A 14,158-nucleotide genomic window follows, 5' to 3' on the forward strand; every position below is an offset into this window, starting at 1 on the left:
CTTTGTGCGTTTTCTCCTGTAATCACTTGGTCCATTTAACAAGCAGAGTAACACATATTAACAGACTCTTTTGTATGCAGTATTGGATTCAATATTATTTGAATTAAGCTACAATTTGGTGTAGTCATTTGGACTTTTCTTTAAGTAAAACAATTATAACACTAATTCCTGAGCTTTCTGTCCATAACACACAAAAGAATGTATTTGGTAGTAAATCATGACTTCTCTCGTAAAAACGAGGACAGAAATGAATATTAGAAGAAGAATAATTTTCTATTTTTCATGGGGGTTTAATCATTTAATATACACAATAGAAAAGGAGAATTGAAATTTATTTGTAGGAAATGTAGCTTAGTATAGTGAAGGAAATACGCGGGGGACGGGGCCTTGGATTCTTGTTCTACAACTTCTGCTCTAAACTGTGTACCTAACCTCTTTGATCTTGGGTACTTTACAGAGTTATGATTAGGATCATTAATAAATTCTGGTGGAAATCAACATTTCAAGGATGACCTCCAATCAGGTGGTCTATACTTATTATTGGCTGATGTATAGGCAAGTATAGATAGGCATTCTCAAGTTAAAAGAGGAAACGTCAGAATTCCTTGGGCTTAACAGATACCAGCGAAATGTCACGATGGCCTGGTAAACAATAAACTGAATGATTTAAAGAGACAAGAATTTATCCCTTTGCCTTTTTAAACTGTACTTATGCTGTGTTTTAGGTAGGAAAGACTTCAAAAATCCCATTCTGCAGGATAGTAGGAAAGTTCAAACTTTCTTGCCTTTGACTAGTTTGCAAGAGAGATTGAGACGCTCACAGGTACTGTTGTGTGCTCCAGTGGTGGCCAGCAGCCCTCTAGATGCAAGAATGGGAGCGTTCTCCCGAGTATTTCCGGAGTCAGCCTCTTCTAACCTCTAACTGCTAACTCCTCAGATCACCATAGGACTTGCCTCAAGTGGAAATACAGTATTTTTCCTGGAAAAGACTTTCTCTACAATCCATAGTCCAAACCATTATTAGCTCTTCTCCTCCCTATCCATCAAATGCAAATAAAACTTCTTTTTGGTGAAGTAAAAGAAGGTAATATGTCCAGGCACATTTATTTGTATAGTTTAATATTGACATGCAATAGACTTAGGTGTGATTTTTGTGCTATTCACTTCAGTGGTGAATACCCTTTTAAGATCTGTTTGAAAATCAAATTAACATAAATCTTTAAGTAAATGGTAAGGCATTGGGCTTTCTTTTTTTTTAATATTTTTTTTAAAGATTTTTATTTATTTATTTGACAGAAATCACAAGTAGACAGAGAGGCAGGCAGAGAGAGAGAGGGAAGCAGGCTCCCTCCTGAGCAGAGAGCCCGATGCAGGACTCGATCCCAGGACCCTGAGATCATGACCTGAGCCGAAGGCAGAGGCTTTAACCTACTGAGCCACCCAGGCACCCTGGCATTGGGCTTTCTGAATGCCCATTCTACCATCCTTCTCTCATTAATTATAACATGATTAAAGTAAGGAGGGATGGCCTAGTAAAAAAAAGAAGAGAACGTTTAAAAAAAAAAAATACAGGACTAGCAGATGTAAGGAGCAGCCACTACCCCTACCACTGAGAGAACCCATAGAAGAGCCACCTCCCCTACTCAAGACTGAAGAGGGCGCATTGATGGCTCACCGGATGGCAGAGAAGTCACTGGGGTACTGTGTAGTGGGGCTTCCCGGAAATCCGCCCTCCGACGCTTGCCAGAAATCCTCCCTGTAGGTGGGAGCGAGAACTACTCATAGAAAGTTGTCTTGTGGAGGGCACTCAGCCATAAAACTGCTGAGCTGCCTGGCTAGGTACAGGTGAAACGACTAGCTGCTGGGTGCTGCTGATCATACACTACAAGGGCCCAGTGCTAGAGAGCTGACTGGTGATTCAGGAGCCAAGAGCTAGAAGAGTTGCCCAGGCTCTGGCCGTGAGGTGCTGGAGAAGCCCTGCACCTGCAAAGACCCGCTAAGAGCGCATCAGAACCAGAAAAGCCACGGCACCCTCTAGCGCCCTCTACTGACAGAGCTTAGTATTGCGCCAAATGGCAGAAGAGAAATATCTAAAAAGATTGAATTCTCACACTGCGGTGCGTCCGTATGTTTGGAGCTGAGAGGCAAATACACTGATAACTGCCTGTTCCTCTTTCCAGAGGACTCTTTGGTGTTAGCTGTTGTGTGCCGTGGAGTAGGAAATCATCAACCGTTATCTGTGGACTCAGGTTGCCCAACGAGTCACTTTGGCCTTGTCCTCCATTCCTTAGAAGTAAATCCATTTCTTTTTTTTTTTTTTTTTTTTTTTTTTTTTTTTTTTTGATTCTTTCCCTGCACGACTACCAAGCATCTTTCAGCCACTCTCACTCCCACTTGGTTTCCTCTTTACTGCCTTTTGAACCGTTGCTGGCAATTGCCTAATAGGATTCCTGTGTCTAGCAGTATTGAGTATGAGTAAAGGTTAAAATAATGAATCTGTCTAGTCTTGGGGTTATGAGCACTAGGAGGATAAACTTGTTGAACTTTACTTAGAGAACATGGGGAACTCTAGAATAACACTTGTTTTAGACACTTGCTGGAATCAGATGACATTGGAGCAGATTGTGTCTACTTAAGTTTGATGAAACTAGACAAGGTAGTATAAAGATTCCCACTTAAGCTTGATGAAACTAGATAAGGTAGTATAAAGGTTCCCACTGAAACTGGGATCCATCGTTTACTATCTTTGTGACTTTGGACAAGTTTTCTAAACTCTCTGAGCCTTAGTTTCCTCCTCTATAAAATGGGTATAATATCAATTTCAGATGGGTATAAAGATTAAACGAGATATGACTCTATCTGTGGTCCTTCCCAAAGCTTTCCTAGTATATCAAAAAGGAACAAAAATAAATCCAGAAGGGGAATGTAAGAGGATACTATAGCCGAGAAGAGAAATGATCATTTTTGGAAACTTACAGAAGAGTAGTAACTGAAACCTTCTCTTGCAAGGGTGAAAGCCGGGAAGCAGTCAGTTCCCTGCCAGAACTTCCAAAAGGCTTAGAATGGGAGGCATCATGAACGCCGCAGTGCGGATTAGAGGTGAAAATGGGAAGATTGGTTGATGTCTTTAAGAGAAGTGATTAGATCCCTAGATTACCTTTCTCTGCCCTGAGAAGCCTGGCAGGCACCCCTCCCCCACCCCAATTAGCAGAGGTTTGCCCTCCACAGAAATTGAACCAGATTGGTTCTGGGCTCAGAAACACAGGAGGTGAGGTGACATATTGAGAAAATGAAAGCCTTCATACCAAACTGAGACCCTACTGAGTACAAATCTCTTTGAGGACTCATAATTATTTTTTTAAAATTATATTTTTAAGTAATCTCTACACTCAGTGTGGGTCTTGAACCCACAACCCTGAGATCAGGTGTCCCGTACTTCACTGACTGAGCCAGCCAGGTGCCCCATGAAGTCATAATTCTGGAGTTCACTGAGCTTCACGGGTTTGTAGATTCATATATTCATCAAATTTGGGAATTATTTGGAGAGATCAATAAAACGGACAGACTTTTACCTAGACTAAGAAAAAGAGAGGACATGCAAATAACTAACATCAGCAGTGGAAGTGGAGATATTACTACCAACCTTACAGAAATAAAGCGATATAAGAGACGACATGAAGAATTGTGGGCCAGCAATTAGAGAAGCTAGATGAAATGGAGAAATTCTTAGAAATACACAAATTACCAAATGACTCAAAAAAGAAACAGAAGTCTCGATAGACCTAGGACAATTGAAGTTCTTTAATAAAACCTTCCAACAAAGAAAAGTCCAGGACCAGATGGCGTCCCTGGTGAATTCTATCCATTATTTAAAGGGTTAACGCCAATCCTCAAACTCTTCCAAAATTGTAGGTGAGGAAAGAACATTTCCTAACTCATTTGATGAGGCCAATCTTTTCCTGATTCCAAAGCCAGATGAAGATGCCCCAAGGAAAAAACTATAGACCAGCTTCTCGTATGTAAATATGACACCTTACTCAGACATAAAAAGAATGAAATACTGATACATACTACAGCACAGACAAACCTTGAAAACATTACACTATGTTAAAGAAGCCAGAGACAAAAAGTTACCTGTTTTAGGACTGCATTTATATAAAATATTCAGAACAGGTCAATTCTTCTTCTTCTTTTTTTTTTAAGATTTTATTTATTTATTGGAGAGAGAGAGACCTAGAGCAGGAGCAGGCTGGGCGTGGGGGGTAGGAAGAGCAGAGGGAGAAGAAGTAGCCAACTCCCCAGCTCAAGGCTCAATCCCAGGACCCTGAGATCATGACCTGAGCTGAAGGTAGATGCTTAACTGACTGAGGGGCCCACGTGCCCCATTTTCACGTTACTTATTATTAATACTTAAATTCTATCCTATAGATCAGAACAAAATTTGGCAATTAAGGTTAATCTGTGATTTCTGGATTCACTTAGTTTTTCAATAGTATACCAATGTAGAGATTCATTGTTGCTAGAATATACTTTTAAAAATTAAATATATCATGATTTGGAAACTTGCACATCTTGTCATAGGCTAAAATAACCTTGTCTCCAAACACTTGCCAGGTACAAAAATAAATAACAAAACTATACGTGGGATTTGAAGACAAGAGTTAGTGAATGAAGATATGAAGGTCTTTTTTTTTTTTTTTAAAGATTTTATTTATTTATTTGACAGAGAGAGAGATCACAAGTAGGCAGAGAGGGGGGGGGGAAGCAGACTCCCTGCTGAGCGGAAAGCCCAATATGGGGCTCGATCCCAGGACCCTGAGATGGTGACCTGAGCCACCGAGGTGCCCCAGATATGAAGGGACTTTGAAAGCAAGTTGCAAGGTTTTGATGACAACATTTTGACTGTTCTGTATCATGGTCCCCAGAGATACTGGCTCCCGGGTGCCTTAAATATCCAGGGAAAACACAGCTGAGGAGAAGGAAGAGCCTTGTCCCTTTTCCTTCTTTGATCAGAAGCACGAAGACTAACGAATCTTCTTGCGTCGTGCTCTCCGAGAGAGGATGGTGCTTGTAAATATGAAGAACGTGTGAAACTGTAAATTTTTATGTGGTTTTAAGCCTGATTTAAAAAAACTGTTGGCAAACATGATAAAATTACTTCCAAGATGTTCATTGGAGTGGTTTATAATACAACCTAAATAGTCATTCTTGTAAATTTCTGTAAGGAAATATAGTTTATTAATTCACTGGAATACTTATTATCTCATCAAAATGATTATCTAAACCTGTATTCTTGACATGGAAATATGTTTAGAGATATTAATTAGTGAGGGGGAAGCAGGTTACATAACAAATACATAATGTCACTACATTTTTGTTCAAGTGATAAATACACAGGTACAGAGGACAAAAGTCAAAATATTAACAGTGGTTGTTTTTGTATGATGGGATTAATGTGATTTTTAAAAATTATTTTTTTATTTTTTATTAACATATAATGTATTATTAGCCTCAGGGGTACAGGTCTGTGAATCGCCGGGTTTACACACTTCACAGCACTCACCATAGCACATACCCTCCCCAATATCCATAATGTGATTTTTAATTTCTTCTGTTTATTTCTATTTTTGAACTTATCTACAATGAAAATATATATTAGTTTGATAAAATAGTTTCTTAAAACAACTCACTGACCACAAAATGTGATTAATTTCACTTTCTATCACTGAAATATTGTTAACATTTTCTAGCTTTCAGATAATAGGGGGAAAGCTAGAGGTAAAAAAATCCCCACAGAGAAGCCAACTTTGAGATTCACTTTGTTTTGTTTTCAATAAAATCTTTTTTTTTTTTTAAAGATTTTATTTATTTATTTGACAGAGAGAAAGATCACAAGGAGGCAGGGGTCAGGGGGGAGCCTGATGCGGGGTTTGATCCCAGGACCCTGAGATCATGACTTGAGCTGAAGGCAGAGGCTTAACCGACTGAGCCACCCAGGCACCCCTTCAACTAGAATCTTAAGAAATAACAAAAGAACATGTACGGAAAGCCCGAGCCTGTTTTTGAGCCAGCGTGATGAAGGCTTGCCACAGAACAAAGGCATCTGCGCTTTGGGGAGGCTACAGACCAGTCTCCAGGGGTGCCCTCCAGTTAGCTGATCTGAATTTTATTTAGACAAGTTGAAAATCCGTAACAAAGCCCAGGATCCACATTTAAGCGCGTGTCTCCCGTAGTCGGTTCTGCGGACTCTAGTTCCATGGCATCTTGGCACTTGATAAAACAAGAAAAATGCCCCACGCTCCAACAGTTTGGGGAAGCCTTTAAATGTCGACAAATTTATTTTCAGGAGCTCCTGCACAGAGTATGGAAGGTGAAGTTGTGCTTGGTGATCTCTGAACAGGTATCATGTTCACAGGTCTTTAACCAGTCAGTGCCCTCTGAGATTCCTTGTGGGGGAAAAAAAAGTGTCCTGTGGTCAATAAAGTAGAGAAATATGTGTCAGTGGGCTTGATAGCTTCTCATGTAAATCTTTTTTCTTCATTTCTGTATTCAATCCACTAACATTCATTTGTTTCTCCCTTCACAGTCTTTTTCAAATGTGTCCATTTAAAATCATATACTAACATTGAGCTTCTATTAAATATGAGCATTTTGGGGCACCTGGGTGGTTCAGTGGGTTAAAGCCTCTGCCTTCAGCTCAAGTCATGATCTCGGGGTCCTGGGATCGAGCCCTGCATTGGGCTCTCTGCTCAGTGGGGAGCCTGCATCCCCCGTCCCCTGCCTCTCTCTCTGCCTGTCTCTCTGCCTACTTGCGATCTCTCTCTCTTTCTGTCAAATAAATAAATAAAATCTTAAAAAAAAATACTAGGCATTTAATATGGTGAGCACTGTGTATTACATAAGACTGATGAATCATAGACCTGTACCTCTGAAACAAATAATACATTATATGTTAATTTAAAAAATACTAGGCATTTAAAGATCTTTATAATTAAGTTATTAAAACAATTACAAATGCTATTTTCACATCTGTTTTCTAAGTGGAGAAACGGAGGTGTAGAGAGATTGGGTCCAGGGGCTCCTAAGGGACTGAGCTTTGCTTCAAGTCGTTGAAGCACCAGCTTTACCCACAAGCACGTTTCAGTTCCACTTCAGTGACCTTTCTCCTTTTCCCCATGGACAACAGCAACAGTGTGTCTTCCTTCCCTCCAGTCTCTTTTGATCCTCCAAGCCCTGTCCTGTCCCTGCTTCTGGGCTAATTTCTGTCACACACATGTATCCCAAAGATCAAGGGCCCCAAGAACTTGTGCTTGAATCTGGCAGGGGAGGGAGCTGTGAGTGTTCAGTGACGTCACAGAATTCACCTGTGCGAAAACTTTTTCTGCTGCCCTTAAAAGTGTCAAGGAAAAAAAGAAGGTTATAAATTATTGAAAAAAGGTGAGACAGTTCTAACTTCAAGAGTTATTTGAATATGAGGTGAGTGGAATCTGGAGAGGGGCAGAGTATGGAGAAGGGATGAGCTAATGGCCCAGCTCTCGCCTGATTTCCCTCTGTTGCCCCCCTACACACAAGGAGAGGTGGGTCCTTCTCCAACGCAGAGGAGACTGAATCTGGGAAACCTACCAACAATCCATGATGGAAACTGGAAAAGGAAACTGATGTTTTGATTAAGCAAATATTTGAAATTATTTCATTCCAAAGGAAAATATCCCAATTAAAGTGCCAAGAATTCAGTGTTCCCAAACAGAAAACAGATGCAACATGTGTTCAGTTTGAAAGTGACTTGGGAATAACTCTCCTGAAACTGAGTGTGGACATATTTAAACAATATAATTCATAACAGAGCTCTAGAGGGGTTTCTAAGAGGAGACAAAGGAATAGTACAGACACACATTTAGTTATCCCTAGAGCACGGGCATGTACCAAATGTAATAAGTATATGTCTGCTATTTAGCTCAGCAATTTCCACATGCTTTTTCAGTGACTGCATTACTGATTACATAAGACACTAAAATCTTTTTTAGGAATATATATAGTGGTAATGTTTTAAAACCAAATTATAAAAATAATTAAACAGTGGAAAAAAGGTTTTTTCTACTTCTCAGGTTCAATATTTTCCTAAAAAAAATCTTCTGCTTCCTGATTTGGAAAATGAACTTGGAACCAAGACTTACTTTCTCTTAGAAAGGAAACTTCAGTAAAGTTTTGTCATTCTTTGATCCTTTTAGAAAAATGAGGCTTATTAGTCTTCAGAAAACAAAATTCTCGATAATTTCTTGCATTCTTTTGCATAAATGTAGGACTGTTTTTGGAGGGCAAAATAATATCACAGTTAAAAATAATTGCTATCAAGATTGCTAAATTTTAGTCAGTCTTCCACTGAAGTGAGTAAAAAGTTTTAGCAGTTCCATAAAATGCTTCCATGTATTTCTAAGCAGAAGGCTGATGGTGGATACCAAATTTTAATATTATGCAGTTAATACTGTCATCAGTATTTTGTATGTTTTTTTGTTTTCCTTTGTTTAACAAATGAGATTTCTCACATTTTTTAATGTGTTATTTTAGCAACAGTTCTCACATTCAAAATAAATTTACAAAGAATCTACTCAACAAATATATATTGAATGCTCACTATGTACAAAACATTATACTGTGTTATTATGAACTTCCCATTTGAATTAAACTTGTATGTTGGTTAATTTATGTGTTAATTTCATAGACTGATGGTTAGAAGCAAATTGAAAATTTGCTTTTATTCTAGTTCCTCACTAACCTACTCTACAATTGATTCTGTACCTGTGTAGTCCTGATTAATGAAAAGAGTGGGTTTAATGTGGTGTATTATATAGCCAATGAAATTGAAAATTATTAATCCCGTTAAAAATGTGGAATAAGAGTAAACATTAAATGACATTAAAAATATATAGATAGAGTAGGCAATTTCAGATCATATAAACATATGTGAACATCTAAGACATGATAGATTACACTATTTGCCCCAATTCCCTCCACCCCCCTTTCTCGTTAGAATATCCATACTTTGTGTGGTGCCACTTTGCAATGCTCTCCCACAGTAGACATACTTCTTAGGTACTCTAATTTACATTGTGTTTGATCTCTACCTTTGGCTTAGTCACGTGAATTGCCTTGGCCAATAGAATAAGGCGGAAGTGATAGTGTGTTAGCTCCAAAATGAAGCCTTAGGAAATTTTGCGTATTTCCACTTATCCCCTTGGGTTCCTGCCATCCATGAAAAAGATGAGCCCAGGGTTAACCAGGTGCTTGAAAAAGGAATTTGGACATGTGGAGATGAGCTGCCCCTGTTAAAACAACCTAGCCAAACTCGCCCTAGAGCAAGAGCTCCCAGCCAACCTACAGCTGGAGACCGACTCCTGTCAGCTCTATTAGTTTGCCAAAGCTGCCTAACTCAATGCCATGGATGATGGGGCTTAAACAAGAGACATTTATTTTTTCACAGTTCTGGAGTCTAGTAGTCTGAGATCAAGATGGGTTGACAGATTTGGCTTCTTCTGAGGCTTCTCTTCTTGGCTTGTAGGTTGGTTATCTTCATGTTCACATAGCATTCTCTCCCTAGGCATGTCTGTGTCCAAATTTCCTCTTCTTGTAAGGACACCGATCACACTGGATTAGGCCCACCATAATGACCCAATTTTAACTTAATTACTTCTTTCAAGAGCCTTTCTCTAAATGCAGTCATATTCTGAGGTACTAGGGTTTAGAACTTCAACATACGAATTTTGAGGGGATGCAATTCAGCCCATAACGTTAACCAAACTCAGCCTAGATCAGGGAATCCTTAAATGTCAAAGAGATTCATTAGGTATCATAGCATTTTAAGGCAGTCGATTTTGTCGTGCTTTGTTACTAAAACATTACAGCTAGCATGAAAAAATTTTAAACAATTGTTGGTGATGAGGTTTTGAATAATTAAAAAATTCTTTAACTTTATTGCTACATATTCTTTTAAATTGGCTGTACCTTTTTTTCTGTGTGTAAAATGATACTTCTCCCTTGTTATAAAAACATGTGGTAATATATAAGAAATATATAAGAAAATGTGGTAATATATAAAATACAAAAACAAGAATCAGTTGTAATGTGTCTGTCCCTTTTCCCCATGCATGGTAGAAAACAAACATTAAATACCTTTTAATTACTTTCCTATTGACAAACACACACACACCAAAACATATTTTTACAATAAAGATATCGTATTTTAGTATATGTGCTGCTAAAGCGAGCACTGTGGGGTGTGTGGACCTGGCGATTCATGGACCTATACCCCTGGGGATAAAAATATATGTTTATAAAAAATAAAAAATTAAAAAAAAAGATATTGTGTTTTTTTTTTTAAAGATTTATTTATTTATTTGACAGAGAGAGATCACAAGTAAGCAGAGAGGCAGGCAGAGAGAGAGAGAGGAGGAAGTAGGCTCCCCGCCGAGCAGAGAGCCCGACGTGGGACTCGATCCCAGGACCCTGAGATCATGACCTGAGCCGAAGGCAGCGGCTTAACCCACTGAGCCACCCAGGCGCCCCGATATCGTATTTTATATATTTTAAATGTCTTTTATTTTTTTAAATAAAAAATTTTCCAAGGAAAGTGTTCTGTTAATATAGAGCTATACCATAATTTTAATGACTACCTAGTATACCATTTTATCAATTACCATAATTTATTAACTTTTTATTGGCTATGATTTAGATTGCATTCATTTTTATGATTACTTTATTTTTTCCATTAAAAAAATGCAGTAGTGTTTCTTTCTAAAATGCTGTGAGATTTGGGGTTAAAAAAATAAAATATATGTGGAGATGATTACGAACTCTAGTTTACTGTAGGTTTTTCTGCCAGTTTTGCATAGATGGCTCTAACAAAGTGTAAAGATGATAATGTATTCGGACTCAGTATAAAGGTTGGTGAATTGAACTAAGTAAGGATAATGGTAACAGTGGAGATGATGGTTTCATTTTGAAACGCTAATTCCTTCAGTGTCTACTGAGTTGCCTACAGAGTGTGTTGACACTAGCCTACACACTACAGAAAGGGAGCAGACACACATGTGGTTTCAAATGTCTTCCTGTTGAACAGAGGGAGCACACAAGGATGTGTACAGGTGATCCTAAGAACTTAAAAAAATCAATCCAACCTTTAAGCCACAAGGTTGCATATGGGATGATGAAGGAACTTCAATATAAGTCTTGGCAAGAAAGAGGTTTCTACTTTTATAATGAATAATTTGTTCTTAAGGGCAATGCTTTTCTGCTTGGTGTTTCTTTCTGTATAAGAAAAAAGTAAAATTTTCATTTTCCCAACATCAGGATACATTTAACAACCTTCAGCATCATTCTAAGGAAGAGCCTCCGGGGCAAATATTTTCTGTGAAGTTTCTGAGGTGGTTATTTTCTCCCCGGAGCTTTGGCCGATCCGCCAACTGTGGGTCTGGTTTCTTTCCTGCCTTCTGTCACCCCCATCTCAGTGGGCCAGACCACAAACAGGAAGTCCACATTGACCATGCAAGTCTACTGTCCACTCTCCCGAGGCTGGCTTCACCGGTGCCATCTGTTCTGTCCTTCCGGGGACCCCATGTTGGTTTTGACTCGATGCCAGAGAATCTTTATTTCTGGAAAATGTAGTGGTGACGTTCTTGTGTAATTTCTCCTCCAGCATGCAAGACCACTCACAGTCTCAAGTAATGTACTTCACAGAGGCATTTTTGTCTGCAAAACTGGGAACCTCATGGGAGGAAACAATATTTTTATCTGAATGCACTGTTTGCATTTAGGTTAGTGTGATCCAGAAATTGTATAAAATCCATGCCAACTTATTTTCTTCACCTCCATCAGTAAATTTAGAAGGCACAGATTAGTGTAACTATATCAACTCTTATTTGATGCTTTTAGCCATGCTATGTGTTTTCAATATCAGGCTCCTAGGAAACAAATACTCACACTGTCAGATAATGTAAATGACAAGTGTATTGGCCATATTTTTCTTTACCTCCGGATATACACCTGGTCCAAGTTCCGAGATGCAGAAGAACGTGACTGGGGACCAACAGGCATATGTATTTTCATTCAAGATCACAAAAATCTGAGCCAAGCTGGCCATCAGATTTTGTGCTGTGTGATTTGTTAAGAGACTAAATATGGGAAGTGGAAGATAAACTAGAGTCATAATAATATTAATAATAATGATGGGAACAGTGATGGTAATCACGACGACAGCTAGAGTTTATTGGAAGCTTCCTATTTCCCAGGATCATGCTAAACACACTATATGCTTACTTGTTTCTCTCCCCAACAACATTATCAAGGCAAATACTATTCTTCCCTTTTTTTTTTTTTTAAGATTTTATTTATTTATTTGGCAGACAGAGATCACAAGTAGGCAGAGAGGCAGGCAGAGAGAGAGCAGGAAGCAGGCTCCCCGCAGAGCAGAGAGCCCAATGCAGGGCTCGAACCCAGGACCCTGGGATCATGACCTGAGCCGAAGGCAGAGGCTTTAACCCACTGAGCCACCCAGGTGCCCCAAGGTAAATACTATTCTTACCATTATTAGTCTATTTTTGAGATGAGATGATTGGGGTGCAAAGTGATAATTTGGCTTCCATCTCTTTAAGGGTAGAAAGTGACAGAGCTGAGATTTCTTTTCCCAGATCCTGGACTCTTAATTACTGCCCCACACTGCTTGTGGGCCCTTATCTTTCACTGTTCTTTTTAGCACTGGTGCAAGCTATTATTACTTTATAATAAGATAATTCTATAAACACTTAAGGAGGGACAAGGCTATTCAGGGCTTCTTATTTGAAGAGGACCACCACTGCAAGGAGTTCAAACCCAGGCCTGCCAATGGGCTTTATTACACCCATTACGGCCACTGCCACATTTCCATGTCCAGATCTTTCTAAACTCATGATGAGAGAGGACTTTTAAGGAATCGCTTCGGGACTTTTACACAGAGTTTCCTATGACAAAGTGTACTGTACGTGCAGAGTCTGCTCTCTCTCTCTCTCTATGGCATAGGTTAGGGTTAGGCTTAGGTTTAGGCTTAGATTTAGGATTAGGGTTAAGGCCTGGCAGTGGCGGTGGGGGGGGGCTTGCAGTGCCCTATCTTTCTCTCTGTCTGCTTCTCAGAATCATTAATAATGGCTTATGTATAATGACCCTTATACATAAATATGCCCACCACTGTTCTTCCTACGCCTACTCCTAAATCTCCCTTTCCTCCCTAGCTCATCTCGACCTGGCTCACTCTACAAATGTGCCTGGTGCCGGCTGTGGCCTCATCCACCTTTGCATCCAGCCTTCTGGATTAAGAGTCTTACCTTTGCTCCCCCGATGATGTGTGCTGTGATCCAGGCCACCAGGAAGCTGGAAGAAGACAAGAGACACCCTGCCCCTGTTTCACCTGCTTTTACAGGAAGCTGCCTTCCTAGGAGCTCAGCGAGATCACTCATCGGTCATGAGGGAGTGTACGGTGTCTGTCACAGCTGTAATGAAACTTCAGAATGATGAATAGCTTCAACATGTCTTACCGAGGCGGTGTCCACACTCAACCAAATCCTCGCTGGTTCTTACAAGTTGTGAAACTGACGGAGCATCTTGGGTAGGCATTGCCTGGCCCAGTAATTAAATCTATCTCAGACCTTCTCATTAGGGCCAGTAAGGTCTGTTATACCTTTTTCATTAACTGCAGAGGAGTCTTTCAAAATTCATTATCATTTGTCCCTCTGTGCATCCGGGCAGCAATCAACCACAGGTACAAATTCTATGTTTGTAACCCAAAGCTTTCAGTAGTAATCGACTCTTCCCCTGTCGAGGGCCAAAAGTGCACGAGCCGATGGGCTTGGCTACTGGACATTAGAATTAATATAATAAATGAAGAAGGAATTCTAAAGTCATGGCCTCTTGTCCCTGGCCTAGATTTACTCACGTGTCTATAGTCACGTGCAGAGGTTTTGAATTTTAAAATGTTATAAGAGGAATCCTCTGGAGACCCAGATGATTCCTTTTTCTCTTTCTTTTGAAGAACCGTTAATAACCATTTCCTTCATAAGTGGGTAAACTATTTTTCTATTGATTTCTAATACATACCATTGTCCTAAATAGGGGGCTTCATTTTTCTTTTTACTTA

Source organism: Mustela lutreola, chromosome 6 (genome assembly GCF_030435805.1).
Source record: "Mustela lutreola isolate mMusLut2 chromosome 6, mMusLut2.pri, whole genome shotgun sequence".
Taxonomy (NCBI): domain Eukaryota; kingdom Metazoa; phylum Chordata; class Mammalia; order Carnivora; family Mustelidae; genus Mustela; species Mustela lutreola.